This window comes from Ochotona princeps, chromosome 2 (assembly GCF_030435755.1).
Source record: "Ochotona princeps isolate mOchPri1 chromosome 2, mOchPri1.hap1, whole genome shotgun sequence".
Taxonomy (NCBI): domain Eukaryota; kingdom Metazoa; phylum Chordata; class Mammalia; order Lagomorpha; family Ochotonidae; genus Ochotona; species Ochotona princeps.
The window spans coordinates 79,571,400-79,586,323 of NC_080833.1; the positions used below are offsets into that span (position 1 = coordinate 79,571,400).

The 14,924-nt window shown below is 49.3% G+C and overlaps 1 protein-coding gene across 1 annotated transcript in view; it reads right to left on the bottom strand.

The window, feature by feature from the left end:
* Window positions 1–14,924, bottom strand: part of BCAR3 (BCAR3 adaptor protein, NSP family member) — a 179,123-nt gene that overhangs the window by 147,979 nt on the left and 16,220 nt on the right. The window lies entirely within an intron of this gene.

Here is a 14,924-nt window from a genome sequence, read left to right on the forward strand (position 1 = left end):
TTGACCTAATTTCAATAAATGAATATGGTTGGGTTGACCAAGGACAATTAACCTGACAACATTTCTTCACTTACAAGCTGTGCAGATGGCAGCTCTTCAAGAGAAATGGAAAAATCAGAGATGTCACAAATCATTATCTCCTCTTCTCCCTAGCCCTCTGAGACAAACAACAACAAAAACAACAACTACAAAACAAAAAAACAAAAAACCCTGCAGGCTTGACCTTGGGGATGAACTTTGAGATTGCTGTCAGAACAAGTCACAAGCCCTCGTGCACTTGGGTAGCACTCAATCAGCTGACAACTATTTGTGACGACAGGCAGAAGGATGGCATCCTTCAAACCTGCCCAGTTTCCTTTGAGCCACGAGTGTCAGTGTCTTCTTCCAGCAGGAAGACAACTGTCGCCTTCAAGGTGAGTCTGCAGGTTAGGGGTTGCCAGGAGAGCCCAGGCAGGCTGGCAAGAGTGTGAAGGGCAGGAAGTAGCCCACTATGGCTTCATAAAAAGTCAAGAACTGGTTCCCCCTTATTCTGAAACACTCCCAGAACAATGGCTATTTAAATGCCCCTTGGGTGGTGACAATGACTGTAAAAATAGACCCTTTCTAATTCTGCACTGTGAGAATTAATTACCTATTCAAAAACATATGATTTTTTTTTAACCTCTGCACATTCTTATCTCCAAAGCCTGAAAGAGCATACAGTTGACTGGGTAGCAATGGTCTACAGTCAGTAGAATTGTGGGTATTAGCATCTATTCTGTTTCTTCTTTTGCTTCTAAAACAATTTTTTTCCTGCTCAAAACCTCCAGAAGCTCCACTACTCACAGAATAGAGTCAAAAACTCATTGTCTTGGCCTTTAAGAGCAGGGGTCATCTAACCCTGGCCTACCTGTCTTAGTACAGGCTTCTCCAGAAGCAGATAAAGATTTGGGTGCAAGTAGTGCAAATCATTTGAAAAAAGTGATCCCCAGAACATGGTAAGGGAGTAGGGAATATGAGGGACAGGGAGGAGAGGAATGCCAACAAGGGGTACCTGGTCAAGTGGTGAACATCTGGGAAAATTTGGTTCCCCTCAGAGATTGTGTAGAACACACTAGAATATCTGACTAAGGGCAAGGAAGCCAGGGTAGGTGGTCACCCATCAGCCCCCTTCCTCTTTGGTTGTGGGTTGACCTTAGTGTGTGAACTCCTCTACCTTTCTAGCCTGCCTCACTCAAAGGCTGAGCATGCTCCAAAAGCTACAGAAAACATTCAAGCCAGAAGATGTAGATGTCTGAACTGGAAATCTCTAGATGGGGTGGGCAGATCCTCAAAGGGCCCCAGTACTTTACGGCTCTTTTCCATCAAGAGGCGGCACTGATTTTTCCAATCCATGAATTATGAGCTGGCCCTTTGATGACTAGAATGAAAAAGTTGTAGGAGTTCTTGGCTGGGGCTTAAGAAGCTTGGGACATCCTGCTCTTGTCGTCTTAGAGCTATGCTGCCACCATGTGAGTAAGCCCAGGTAACGCTGCTGAGAAATGAGACCCTACATGGAGTGGAGGTGAGTCATCCCAGCTGGGCACCCCAAGATTAGCTGCCCCCTAGCCAACTTGCCAGCTGACCATAGACATGTGAGGAGGCACACCTCAGGTTATAAGGTTGATGGAGATGAGTTTAGTCAGAAGCTAAACACATTGTTGTCATGCTTTGCTTTATGGCGAAAGTTAACTGGTACAGCATCCAAGGAGATTGTCCACCAAAGCTATAGGTAAGCTCTAAAGTGGGCTGAATGCTTCATTGCCAACATCCATAGCTAAGTAATAAACACCGAAAAATAGAATGGTTTGGGGCCAGTGAGATGGCTCAACTGACTAATCCTCTGCCTGTAAGCACTGGTACCCAAAATGGACACCAGTTTATGTCCCAGCTGCTCCACTTCCTCTCCAGCTCCCTGTTTGGGACCTGGGAAAGTAGCAGAGGATGGCCCATGTCCTTGGGATCTTGCACCCATGTGGAAGAGGCTCCTAGCTCCTGGCTTTGGATTGGCTCAACTCTAGCCATTGTGGCCATCTGGGGAGCAAAACAGCAGATGGAAGATAAAAAAAAAAAATGACAAACAATAAAACTAGAGTGGTTTTAAAAGTCAGAATTTGGGAGGGTCTTGATGGGTCAGAACCAGAGTCTGTTAGAAAGCTGTAGTCAAGATGTTGGCTAATAGGGCTGGTATCATTCTCTCATGAGTTAGGCTGCTGCCTGCACTGTTGGCCCCTCCATATTGGAGTGTTGGCTAGAGCCCCAGCTGCTCTGCTTCTGATCCAGTTCCCTGTAATGTGCCAGGGAAGAGCAAGTGACTAGCCCCTGCTACCCATCTGGGAGATCCAGTTGGAGCTCCAGGTTTCTGGTTTCAGCCTGGCCCAGCCCCCGCCATTGTAGCCAATTGGGGAGTGAGCCAGTGGGTACAAGATCTCCCTCTCTCACTCTTTCAAATAAAAATTTTTGGATTAATTAATTAATCAATTAAGTGATATTGCCTGAGTCAGGTTCAGGTCCAGGCCCAGGGTGTGGCCTCAGAGATGCTCTAGGAGAGCTGCATCCATCAGGGGTTGCACCCTGAGTGAACCCCAGTAGGAACAGACCGCCACCTGCCATGCTCCCCGAATCCTGCCCCACCCATTCTACCTGCTCCCCATTTCATGATGTCCATCCTCCTTGTTAAAAGGCTTCTCCCCTCTTCTGTCTTAGCCAGATGGCAGGCTGGGGTGGGAGGAGAGTTCCATTCAAAAGAACTTTTACAGAGGCAGGGCATATGTATACGGTTTGGTTCTGTGACTTGGTAACTTATTTTCTTTATTTCTCCAACTTTTCCAAGTATTTAAAGACTTCCACTTAAAACTTTCCACCTTTATATGTTTTAAAAATGAGACAAAAGCCTAAATTTAAACATGTTTCTGGGAGAGAATTTGGCTCAGCTGTTCATATTGGTTTGGATGTCCACATTCCCATATCTGGAACTTATTTGTGTGAAAGGCAAAGTAAAAGAGAGGTCTTTGACCTGCTGACTTACTCTCCAAATGGTCACAACGGCTGGGGCTGGGTCGGACTGAAGCCAGGAGCCAGGAACTCCATCAGGGTCCACCACGTGGGTAGCCGGGACTCAAGCATTTGAGCCAGCATTAGCTGCTTCCCAGCTGCATCAGCAGGCATCTGAATCAGAAGCGGAGCAGCTGGGACTCAGAACGGCACCCTGTTATGAGACCCAAGTGGCGGCTTAACACTCTAGGCTTCACCTTCCTTACCCCACCACCCTTTACCCCCCGCCTTAGCTCCTGATTCCAGCTTCCTGCATGCTATTAATATTGGGAGGCAGCAGTGACAGCTCCAGTAGTGGAGTTTCTGAATTGTGTTCCAGGTTCCTGGCTCTTGTGTTTTGGGAGTGAATCAGCAGATGGGAGTGCTCCAAACGTCTGCCCCATGTATCTGTGCTTTAAGTAAATAAGTATGTAAACATATGCCTATAGACTCATAGCAGGTGTTAATGGCCAGCTGCAGGATAAGACATGTCATTACAGACATGTGTGCTATCTGGGTAGGGTAAAGTAATTTGGATTTGAGCAGGTAGAAAGGGACAAAGATGGAAATAGTTTTCTTGCTGCTGAAGACCAGACACTCCCAGGGAGCCTGGAGCTTCTGGGTGCTGAGGTGAACAAATGCACCACAATGAGAAGGCATTGGTGTGCTCACAGTGTAAGGAATGGTGCCAGAGAGGGACACAAGAGCACAGGGACACAGGGGCACATGGGCATATGGGCGTGGATTCTGGAGTCAGGTTCAGGTCCAGGCCCTAGCTGTGGCCTTACAGCTAGGAGAGCTGCATCAGGGGTTAGTCATCCTGAACACCAAGTGAAAGAGTGAAAGGATGTACACCGAATCCTTGTGGATGCCTGACCATGGGTAAGTGAGCACAAGCTGCTATTCTGACTCTGCCAATTAGTGCTTTCTCATCCAAATGGCATCATTCAAGCAGAGGCCCAATGGCTTACTGCTTTCTCTTTATTCCTTCCTTGCCATAAGGCACTGTAGAAACACAAAAGGGGAGCCACCAAATGGACACCCTACTTCTCATCTCTAAGTTCTCAAGGTGTCCAGGGTTCCTGTAATGGCGGAAAGCTCAACTGGGGTCCTCTATTCAGTAAGGGCCTATGTTCCATTGTGTGGAGGTCCTCTTCCCATCACCAGCAGATGAAGGCTTAGAGTGTGAACTAGCAGCTTCACACTCCTGCAGCCCGGGCTCCGGGTGCAGTGGCCTGCAGTGCAGCTCATTAGATGTGGCCCTGCCATGCCTGGAGGGTGGTGGCTTTACACAGCCAGTCACTTGCCAGGATCCCAGGGCCTGACCAAGAACCAAGGTTGGAGCAGATGCTGAGGGAGCTGAACCTGCTCCTGCCACCCTCTGTTAACCCCTGGCTTATTTTTCTTGCTAAAAGAACTCAGAATCACTTTTTTAAACAAATGGGCAATCAAACCTCAAAGGTAGAAAATGGGGCATTTTGAGAACAAAAGGACCCTGTGTATGCATGTGTGTGTGTGCACACACACACGCACGCACATTCCATGGACCTGATCTTTGATCTTTCTTTCATCTTTTCTTGCTTAGGAGAATAATGAAGAAAAAACTGGAACCCAGCGGCTTCATGCCTCTCCCTGTCCCCCCATGGTGCCTACCTGCTGTGCCATTCACCTGATGGGTTGGCTGGAGGTTGGCGCTGGGGACAGGATGCTGGGAAGCTGGAGGGCCCCTGTGCCACCCCAAGGGTGCTGCTGGCTGAGGCGACGCTGAATCCCAGGAGCAGAATCCAGACAGACATCATCGGTCCTGGCTGGATGGGCAGCTCCGGGCACCTTGGAAGCCCAGTGATGTCTAAGGCTGGAAAAGCTGAATCGGCATTTAGGTGGGGCAGGAAGGAAGGGTAGGGAAGGCTCTCAAACCAGCAGTCAGGGAGATGGAGACAGTTACTCAGTGCCTGTTGGGCTCTGCGGACTGGAGCTCAGGGCCAATGGCTCAGAATCCTCAGGCACAAAAACAGCTCCTGCATTGGAGGGGACAGCAGTTGGTCAGCCATATTGTTGCCTCTGCCTAGAAACTCCATGTGCTGCCCACCCAGCAGAATCTTAGCATCCTTCAAAACTCAAGTGCCTCTCCCCTAATGTGTTGTTAACTCTGGGTGTCTGCAGGCGTAATGGAAACTGGAAACATGGTCATGCATTGTTTTGGGCGTGTCCTGAGGGTAGTTTCCAGAAGAGATTAGCACAGGGAGTTTGAGTGGGCTGGGAAGGGAAGACCCACCCTTAATGTGAAAAGTACCAGCCAGTTAATGGGGGAGGGGGACATGTAGGGAGATAAGGGTGGGGAGAAAGACCATAAACAAAGGAGGTGTGTCCATGTGTGGGAGTTGGGATGTGTTCTTCCTTTCCTGCCGTGGACACGGGACCCCCAGATTTGTGGCTTCTTGTCCCCTGGGGTCTCGAGTCTTTAGCTGGGGGCTGAGAATCCCATCACTGGCTTTCCTGCCTCTTTGGCCTTCATACCAAGACTAAGCCATAGCATTCACCTCCGAGGGTCTCCAGCTTGCCCATGTCCTGTCATCAGACTCCATAATGGCATGAGCCAATCTTCCCAGTAAATCCCCTTTCCTGTACCAGTATCGCTATCCTACTGGTTCTCTCTCCCTCCAACTCTGGCTGATACACCCTGGGAGCCCTCCTTATGAGTAGCATGCAGGAAGTCTGCCTCTGTCAGAGCCCCCAGCACCTTGCACTGGTGCACACAGTGGGACCCTGGGTGGGTACATATTTGTTCATCTGGGTGTGACAAAGCCAAGTCTCCACTGTGTTCCAAGGAGGACAGTCCGCTCACCAGGACCATTCTACCCGAGGTCCCGCACCTGTCACAGTTTGGCTGGGAGCTGGTTCCAAAGCCTCTGCGTGCTGCTGCTCCCTGGCTCCGGAGTGGCTGTGTGGGAAAGTGAGCATGAGGGCGCCTCCTCGGGCTCAGAGTCTGCCTCCACCACCTGCTCTTCCTGTTGCTCCATGCAGGTCAAGAGACAATGAAGGCCTAGAATGAGACCCAAGGAGTCACCCTCTGTAGGCCTAAGCCCTGGATGGCTGGGAGGCCTGCCCTCAGTGGCATCATGTTAGTACAGGTTGGACTATTCCCCTCCTCCAGTCAAAAAAGCAAAGCACCCACTATCTCAGGTACTCTCCCCCTAAAGGCCATCTAGGAACAAAGGGTATGCTGGAGATGCACCACTCCGTTCTGTTTCTTGCATGGGCTCAGGCCAGTTCTAGGACTGGGGTCAGCCCAAGGAAGGTCTATGGACAGGAGTGGCTAGTGGGCATGAGGTCCTCCTCGTGCCTGACTCCTACAAGCCTCTCCCAGGCTGTGAACACCAAAGAACCTGCCTGGGCTCAGGCTGACCTTTCTAGATGTTGGCTTCCTGGCCTTAGCTGTTGCCCTCTGGGACAGTCTATTTTGGGTAGCAGTCAAAATAAAACTGAGATTAACCCAGCATTCTTGGCAGTCACACAATACCATAATTATGTGTTTTTATAACTTCAGAAATTAGGCTGGCCTGCTGGGCGGGGGCGTGGGGACATCGGAGCGTGCTCGGGATAAAAAGGCCTCCCTGCCAGTCTGCCTGGTGTCACCTTCATGCACCCTAAGCCACAGGCAGCCCCTACAGAGCTTCCAGACTCACTGGGGACACCAGTCCTTCTCCAGGCAGTCTACAATCCAGCCTGCTTCCTCACCAGGCATCAGTAGCTGGCATGGGTGACTTCTTGCCCTCTATAGCAGCAGTCCTGCTGCAGAGTCCTGGTGCTGGGAGCTGGTGGGTTTTGAAGGAACAGAGGGGGCTTGTGTTCCAGGCTGGGCATCTAGCGCAGGAAATCACCCCCCCCCCCCCACCACGTCTGTGCTTTGATGGCCAACAAGGGGCACAGACCCCGGGAGTGGAGCAAACAGGCCCTGGAGCTGCTGGGGGAGGGGAAGGAATTAATTACACAAGGAGCAACAGGATTAGGCCTGGGAGAGTAAAACCCTCCACTCCCATTCAGAGAAGGGGGAGGAAGGGAGAAAATGAGATATTCAAATAGCTGGGGGAAGGGGGTTGCAATGATGTCAGCAAAGGTCACTGCCTGGTTAGAGGCCCTGGGCCCACCTCTAAGCCCTGCCCCCAACCACAGGGAGTTGGGGGCCAGGCGTCACAATGCCTGGAAGACAGGAAGAAGGATCCCTTTCTCTAGGGGTGGTTCCAAGGGTGTGGCTGGGTGCCTGGGAAGAAGGGATTCAGAAATCTGCAGCTTCTGGTGGCAGTGTGCAGCATAACCAGGCAGGTGTCCCTGCAGGGAGGTTTGAAATTAAAAATAAAACAAAACCCTTGTGCCCTCTGGCCAAGCTGATTCGTTGGCACAGAGGCAGGCAGACACCTTGGGAAAACGCCAGCTGTGTGGGGGCCTCCCACACTCCAAGGAGGCATCAGTAGGGGTGGTCCCACTGCCACACTCCTCACAGGAACTGTGATGGCCGTGGCATGCCCCCTCACTGGCTCTCAGCCGCCTCCCAGGGGCCTGAGGCCCAGCCTTTCCCCTTGGGAGGCTCTCCTGAAAGAGTCTGGAAGGATGAATTCCAAAGCCTGAAATGTTTTTCTCTGCCATCAGAACTGCAAGCAAAACAAGCCTTCCGAGTGCAGGGGGAGAGAGTTCTTGGGGACTGGATGTCCTCAGAGACATGACCTTCATCTCAGAATCAGGTTCTTGACCTTGGTCTCAGGCTGTTTGGCCTTGTGGGGCGTGGGGTTCTGTGCTGGACAGGCTGCCCTGCTTCCCACCCCCTGTCCTGTGTGGTCTCGAATTGTAAGGAGACATTACATTCCAGTGTGAAAGAGGAGACACTTCGACACCTCCCTCTGGGCACTTCACAGCTGTGGTGGTGCCTTTGTTCCTCCAGACCTGGAAGAAGTAGCTGGACCCTCTGCCCAGGGCAGGGAGGATGTTGCAATGGCAGTAAAGTGATTTCTGAGAGCTGGGAGCTCCTTCAGTTGGGCCCTGGCAAGAGGGAGAGCAGATGACGAAAACAGGGCAAGCAGAGGCCCCTGGGTTACTGTCACTGGCTGCTGGGGCTGGGGCTCCATGGCCACCCTCCTGGACCACCATCCCACTTGTCCTGACACAAGTAGATTTCTCCAAGGCTGTATCCAGCACCTTCCATGACTCCCCCTTCATGCATGGCTCTATCTTCTACACCTAAGAACCCTTGTTTGTTGGACTGTTCCATAATTACCAAGAGATAGAGCTCTTCCACCCTTATTCCCACTCTCCTCTGCTGCCTCTATTCAACCTGAACACGTAGGCAGGGCCCTAGTCCAGAGGCTGCCTTCACATGTCCTTCTAGTACAAGTGACTGCATCAGATGACCACATTGCAGAAAGCACCTGCTGCATCTCTAGCAACCCCAGCTCCCCTCCTGCCACCTGGCCTGGGTGTCAGAGGACTCTCTCCTCTGAAAGCTACTTGGCTGGTGCGTCTTTGGAAAAGCAGACTCCCCTTCCCTGGGATGGGCCCGGAGAAGGAGGTGACAGGGAGCACATTGCACACCCTGCAGTCTCCTCCCACTCCTGGCCTGGCATCAGTGTCTGAATAGGAGGGGCTGGGTGTTACCCTCTAGGGTGTCTCCTCTATTCTATGCACCTGCAGTGCTACCAGCCCTCAGAAATACCAGCTGATGTTAGCTCCATGTTACTAGCTGGTATCCCAAGAAGCAAGTGACAGAAGAGGTCAGGGGAAACGATGAGTGAAGGAGAAGCTCTGAGCATGCTGCTTCAGTGTCACGGCTCAGAGCCCCATGACTGCAACCCACCTGCCTTCATTCTGCTCTGTCTTTCCCATTCCAGCCAGTAGCACTCACTGCCTGCTCTGCCACTGCTACACCCTTTACGTCCTGTGTCTGTGGTCTGTGTTTACTCAATGTATGCTCCACTGGGACTGGAGCCTTGGCTCTTCTGTGTGGTGACATGAGTCAAACACCTAGACTACTTCCTGGCACTGAAAGGCACTTACAATATGTATTCAGTAGCAGGTGTTCGGCCTATTGGGTCAGATGTGAGTGACAATGACCTCTTTCCACATTGGAATACCTGGACTGATTCCCAACTCTGGCTCCCATTGCAGGTTCCTGCGATGGTAGACCCCGGGAGGCGGGAGCCAGGGCTCAGGGAATTGGGTCCCTGCCTTTGTACAGATGGAGTTCCAGGCCCCTGGCTTTGTCCCCCAACCTCCATCCATTGCAGGCATTTGGGCAATGAATCAGTAGGTAGTAGCAATCTTTCCCTCTCTGTTTCTCTGTTTCTCTGTCTCTCAAATACACACATTTTAAAAACTTAAAAACGTGTATTGGGGAAGGATGGATTTAGAGTGGAGCTGGCTGCACTGTGGTATGTGAACTATTAGAAGATAAGGCCTTGGGGCTGGCGCTGTAGCTCAACAGGCTAATCTCCCACTTTGTGTCCCAGCTGTTTCACTTCCAGTCCAGTTCTCTACTTATGGCCTGAGAAAGCTGCGGGAGATGGCGCAAGTCCTTGGGCTCCTGAACTGATGTGGGAGACCCAGGAGAAACTCCTGGCTCCCCGTTTCAGACTGGCCCATTTGGAAAGTGAACCAGTGGATGGGAAATCTCTCTGTTTCTCCTGCTCTCTCTGTAAAGCTGCCATTCAAATAAAAATAAATAAATCTTAAAAAAAGAACATGAAGCTTCCATAAACAAGCCTAGGTAGGGCCTGTGGTGGCCTTAAAATGCCTCCAGCCTGGCTTACTCTTACTTTGCCACCAGGCTGAGCATTTACCAAATATTTACCAAACATCTGTGTTTCTGTGCAAGATGACTATTCATGTCTCCCGTTTACTGTTTTCCTTCTGAGTTGCTTATTTTTTCCCTGTGATGCACTGGAATCCTCTGTTTTCTGGAAGCCAATCCTTACTGATGTGTGGGTAGCTCCCAGCTTGGAGCTTGTCTGACTCTTCTTTTAGATGTATTGGCAGTTTAATCTACTAACCTTTCCCATTTTAATCATTAATGCATTAACTGGGTATTTCTAGATGGGGTAGGTGGGGATCCATTTTCTATATTAGTCACTGGTATTTGTAGGCCCTGCTTAAATATTTGCAACTTCGTGGCAGGCTGGTGGTTCAACAGGCTAATCCTCTGCCTACTAGTACCAGGATGGCCCTCAGTTCCCCCTATGGGTGCTAGTTCGTGTCCCAGCTGTTCCTCTTCTGATCCAGCATTCTGTTTATGGCCTGCGAGAGCAGTAGAGGATAGCTTAAGAATTTGGACTGTTGCACCCATGTGGGAGAAGAAGCTCCTGACTCCTGGCTTCAGATTCACTCAGCTCTAGTTGTTACAGATATTTGAAGAGTGAACCAGCAGACAGAAAATCTCTTTCTTTGTCTTTCCTTCTCTCTGTAAATCTGCCAATAAAATGATCTGCAAGTTCACCTGTGCATCATCTCTGTCTTACATCAGCATTCCATATTCTGTCAGGCTTGTCTCCAGCCCTCAGCTCCTATTCCATTCATCATTTTGTTCATCCCAGCATCCATGTTGTGTTTATTATCACTATAATAAGTCAATGATATTTGGCAGGGAAATTCCTTCTTCTTGTTATTTTACTTATCCAGAGGTCTGAGGCTGCTGCCAATAACTTATATTCTCTTTAAACATTAAAATTATCTTGTCAAGTACCTCAAAAGATACCCACTGGGATTGGGATTGAAATTGCATTGGCTCAGTTGTGCTGACCAACAAGCTTAAGGAGAATTGTTATTGCTATAGTATTCCTGTTCATGAAAACTGGCTTTTTTGTTTTTTAAACACCTTTCAGTAAAGTTAAGTTTTTGTCCACATAGGTCTCTGACTTCTCCCCATCATCTGGATATGTCATCTGATTGAGGACATTTTGCAATTATGGCTGTTTGTCTCTTTCTTTCTTCCACTTATCTTACTTGAAAAATCAGAATTATAGAGAGAAGGAAGGGGAGAGAGAGAGAGAGAGAGAGAGAGAGAGAGAGAGAGAGAGAGAGAGGATTCCCATCAGCTGGCTCACTCCAAATTGCTGCAATGGCCAGAGCTGAGCTGATCCAAAGCCAGGAGACAGGGACTTCTTCCGGGTCTCCCACATTGGTGTAGGGTCTCAAGAATTTGGGCCATCCTCTGTTGCTCTCCAAGGCCATCATCAAGGAGCTGAATCAAGAGTGGAACATCTAGGACTCAAACTGGTGCCCATTTGGGATGCCAGTGCCACAGGTGGAAGATGAACCTTCTAGTCTCAGTGGCTTGGCCCCAGCTTTAGGTTATTTATTGTTCTACAAATTCTGGTTTCAGCTCCTGGATGTGGGGAAGCAAAGACTGGAAGAGACCACAGCAGATTTACCATACTTCTTGTCAGCCCTGTGATACAGTAAAAAAAATGTACACTTTACTCAAGACTTTGGCATCTAGTGGTTTTCTAACAGAAGAGGCCCTCTTATTATCTGTGGCTATCACTTCTCTCTTCTCACTAATGGGAAGGTACATTTTTAACTCAGATTGCACACTCCAGGCCACCCATCCACTCAAAACAATTATTATTATAAAATTAGTAACCTATTTTCTGTCCAAAATATGTAGTAAACAAACAAAAAACCACTAACAAGAACATTTACATCACTTATAAACCCCATCCCTTCCCTGAGAGAGGATCATTGCAGTTTTCTGGTGTATATTATGGCTTGAAGGGAGCCCCCTGTCCCCTGCCAAAAAAACACCCACATGAACCCACTAATGATGACTTTGAAAAAGAGTCCTTGCAATATAATTAGGTTGAAGATCTCAGAATGAAATTGTGCTGGGTCGGGATGGGGCTTGAATCTGCTGACAAATCCTGACAAGAAGAGGGAAGTTGTGAGAAGGTAGGACCGTAAATCCAGGAATGCCTGGAGCCACAGGACACTGGCAGCCACAAGGAAAAAACTGTTGTCCCTGTTCCCCCTGTGGGGGAAGACTCTGTTGATGCTGTCATTTGGAGAGGTTGCTCTCCAGAACTGTGAGAGAATGTAATTCTCTCGTTTAAGTCACACGGCAGGTGCTCATCTGTTACAGCAGCCTAGGAAACTAACACAAATGAGCTTGGGGGATGGGTCCAAACCTCTAGAATTGAGGTTTGTAAGTTGTGACATGGTGGGAATGGAGACTTAGTCCTTCCCAGCTTGGGACCGGGAAGTTGGGATAGCCAGGCATAGGTGCCACTGTGCCAGCCAGTTCTAGGGTAGGGTCCCAGCATGGGTCGGGCAACTGTGGGGGTGGTCTTGGCTGTGAGCCTCAGCAGGCACCCCTCGGAGCAGCTAGGGAAGCCAGGGCCTCATCATGAAAGCGGAACATCAAAGTATACTAACTTTTTTTTGAGGGTGTAAATATATTTTTTCAATTTTATTTTTTTAATAATGATTACATGGTTGATCTTATCTATTGCACATTCTCAGCTCTAGCCCTTGGCTACTCACACATTTGAACTTCAGGTTTATATGTCAATGTAGCACAGAAGTATATATCTACTGTTAAGCCAAGACTGATGTAATGTGTTAACGTCTGTAAAACAGGCTCACTTTAAGAAAGTAGAACTATTCCATATGACTACATTTTCATGTGATTTTTTTTTTCCGGGAAACAGAGTGTTCTTTCTATATATATCTCTCTCGGTTCCTCCAGCAGTCTCTCTTAACATTGGCTTGTTTTTGTTTTGTTTTTTAACACTTGCTGGTCTTTCAGTCTGGCTTGGTATCCCCAGCCTCACCTGCCACACACTCGGCCTGCTCCCTGTACCTTCCTCACACAGCGAGACCTTTGCTCCCCCACCAGCACCTGGAACTTTCTTTGCCTCACCACATCTGTAGTTGCTGCTTCTCTGTCTCCCAGCACTGCGCTGGCTGTAGATAAGGGCTGGCTGTCATCCTGCCCTGTGATGTTTGGGGGATCTGGGCTGTATCTTAGTTGCCATTCTTAGGCCTTCAACAGCTATTTTGGACACTGGTTAAATGTTTCAGAATCACTCAGATTTTGCACAGAGGTACATTCTCCCATCCCTGTTCCCTGAAATCTGCTTGGCCAAAATGCTCCTCCTTACACCAAGGAGTGGAAAATCCTGGGGGTCTGTCCCTTGAGATGCTCTGCTTGGAGTCTGTGACACCAGCCCCCTCGTCTCCCACCATATCCAGCAATAGTGAGAGGGCCTCCCTAAGAGGCCGTTGAACTTGACCTGGACAAGTGGGATGCTGGACTCTGTATGGTGTAAACTTTTAATTAGGGAATCTCAACGGAACTTGAGCTGTGGTTATGCATCAAGGTGAAGGAATTCATGATGGGGGAAGGGTTTGGGGTGAAAGGGGGGGGAATCCCAGTACCTATGAAATTGTGTCATGTAATGCAATGTAATTAATGAACAAATGAATATTAAAGGAAAAAAATTAATTTAAAAATTGCTTAATAAATAAAAGTAGGAAATTTTGCATTGCCTAAAAAAATCTCTTAGAGGGTTTGGCGTTGTGATGTAGCAAGTTCGGCTACAGCTGGCATTGCAGGCATCCAATGTGGGCATTGGTTCAAGTCCCAGCTATTCCACTTCTGATCCAGCTTCCTGCTAACGCCTCTGGGACAGCAATGGAGGACTCTCAAGTGCATGGGCCCCGTCCTCATGGGGGAGAGCTGGGTGATGTTCCAGGTTCCTGACTGTGGTCTGGCTCAGCTTCTCCCATTGTAGCCATTGGGGAGTGACCCAGTAAATGGAAGCTCGCTCTCTTTCTCTCTCTTTTTCTCTCTTTCTCTTCCCAGCCCCTCTGTGTGTGTGAGAGTGTGTGTATGATTCACTCTCTCTGTGTTACTATTTCAAATATACAATAAATTAAAATAAATTTATAAAAGAAACCAATCAAGAGAATCAGGAACAGGCAAGACTCAGGGCTCCAGAGTGTTCTGGGTGGGCTTCTGGAACAGCAAACAACATTGGGGAAAGCAGAGAAACCAAGGAGAGGTGTAGTCACTGGCAATGCTCCAGGGCTGGGATCTGAGCTGTGATACTGACAGTAAGGAATCCCGGTCAGGGGTAGATGGGAATCCAGTGTCATCTTTACTACTTTCCTGTTAAACTGAAGCTAGTCCAGTTTTGAGCAGTCTGGAGGAAGTGCAACAATAAGTCTACACCAATGGGAATGTGCAGGACCTGCTCAGCCTGGCAGTTGCCTATTTGGTGGCAGAGATGTGGAGGGAAAGGGGGTTGGAAGGGAAGGAGGTACAAGGCAAGGGCCTCAGCTGCAGACACCTGCTCTAACCGGAATGATGCATCAGTGTGAAGGCTTTGTTCTACACAGAAGAATAGTAGATAGGAAAATTAAGGTGAACCATTTTAGATGCTATGTGAGTCCACGCCATTGGCTCTCCCTCTGACACAGAGCAGCCAAAAGCAGGTTCAAGCATTCCCCTCCTCCCCCGGGCCCCCCTCCACTACACCTTCTCTGGCTCTGACCCAGTGTGGGAAACGTCACTGTCCACAGCCTCCTCTCAAACTGTCCTGGTCATAGTGAGTCAGCCCAAGCCCAGGGAGAGTAGGGGTGGCTTGGAGGCCACCTTGAGGCTTTGAGATGCCTTTTCTTTACATCCCTCCCAATCCCCACCTCATCTGGCAAAGAAGGAAGGCAATGAGGCTTGGATCTGTGGCTGCACCACTAGATGCTGTGCAAGCAGAGGTTCCTGGGGGTGGGGGAGGGGGCAATGCTGGGGAAGCTAGAGCCAGAGCAGCCTGCAGGGCAAGCAACTTCCTTCCAGTGTCTGTAGAGCAAAGCGAGGGAGAGCGGAGAAAGAA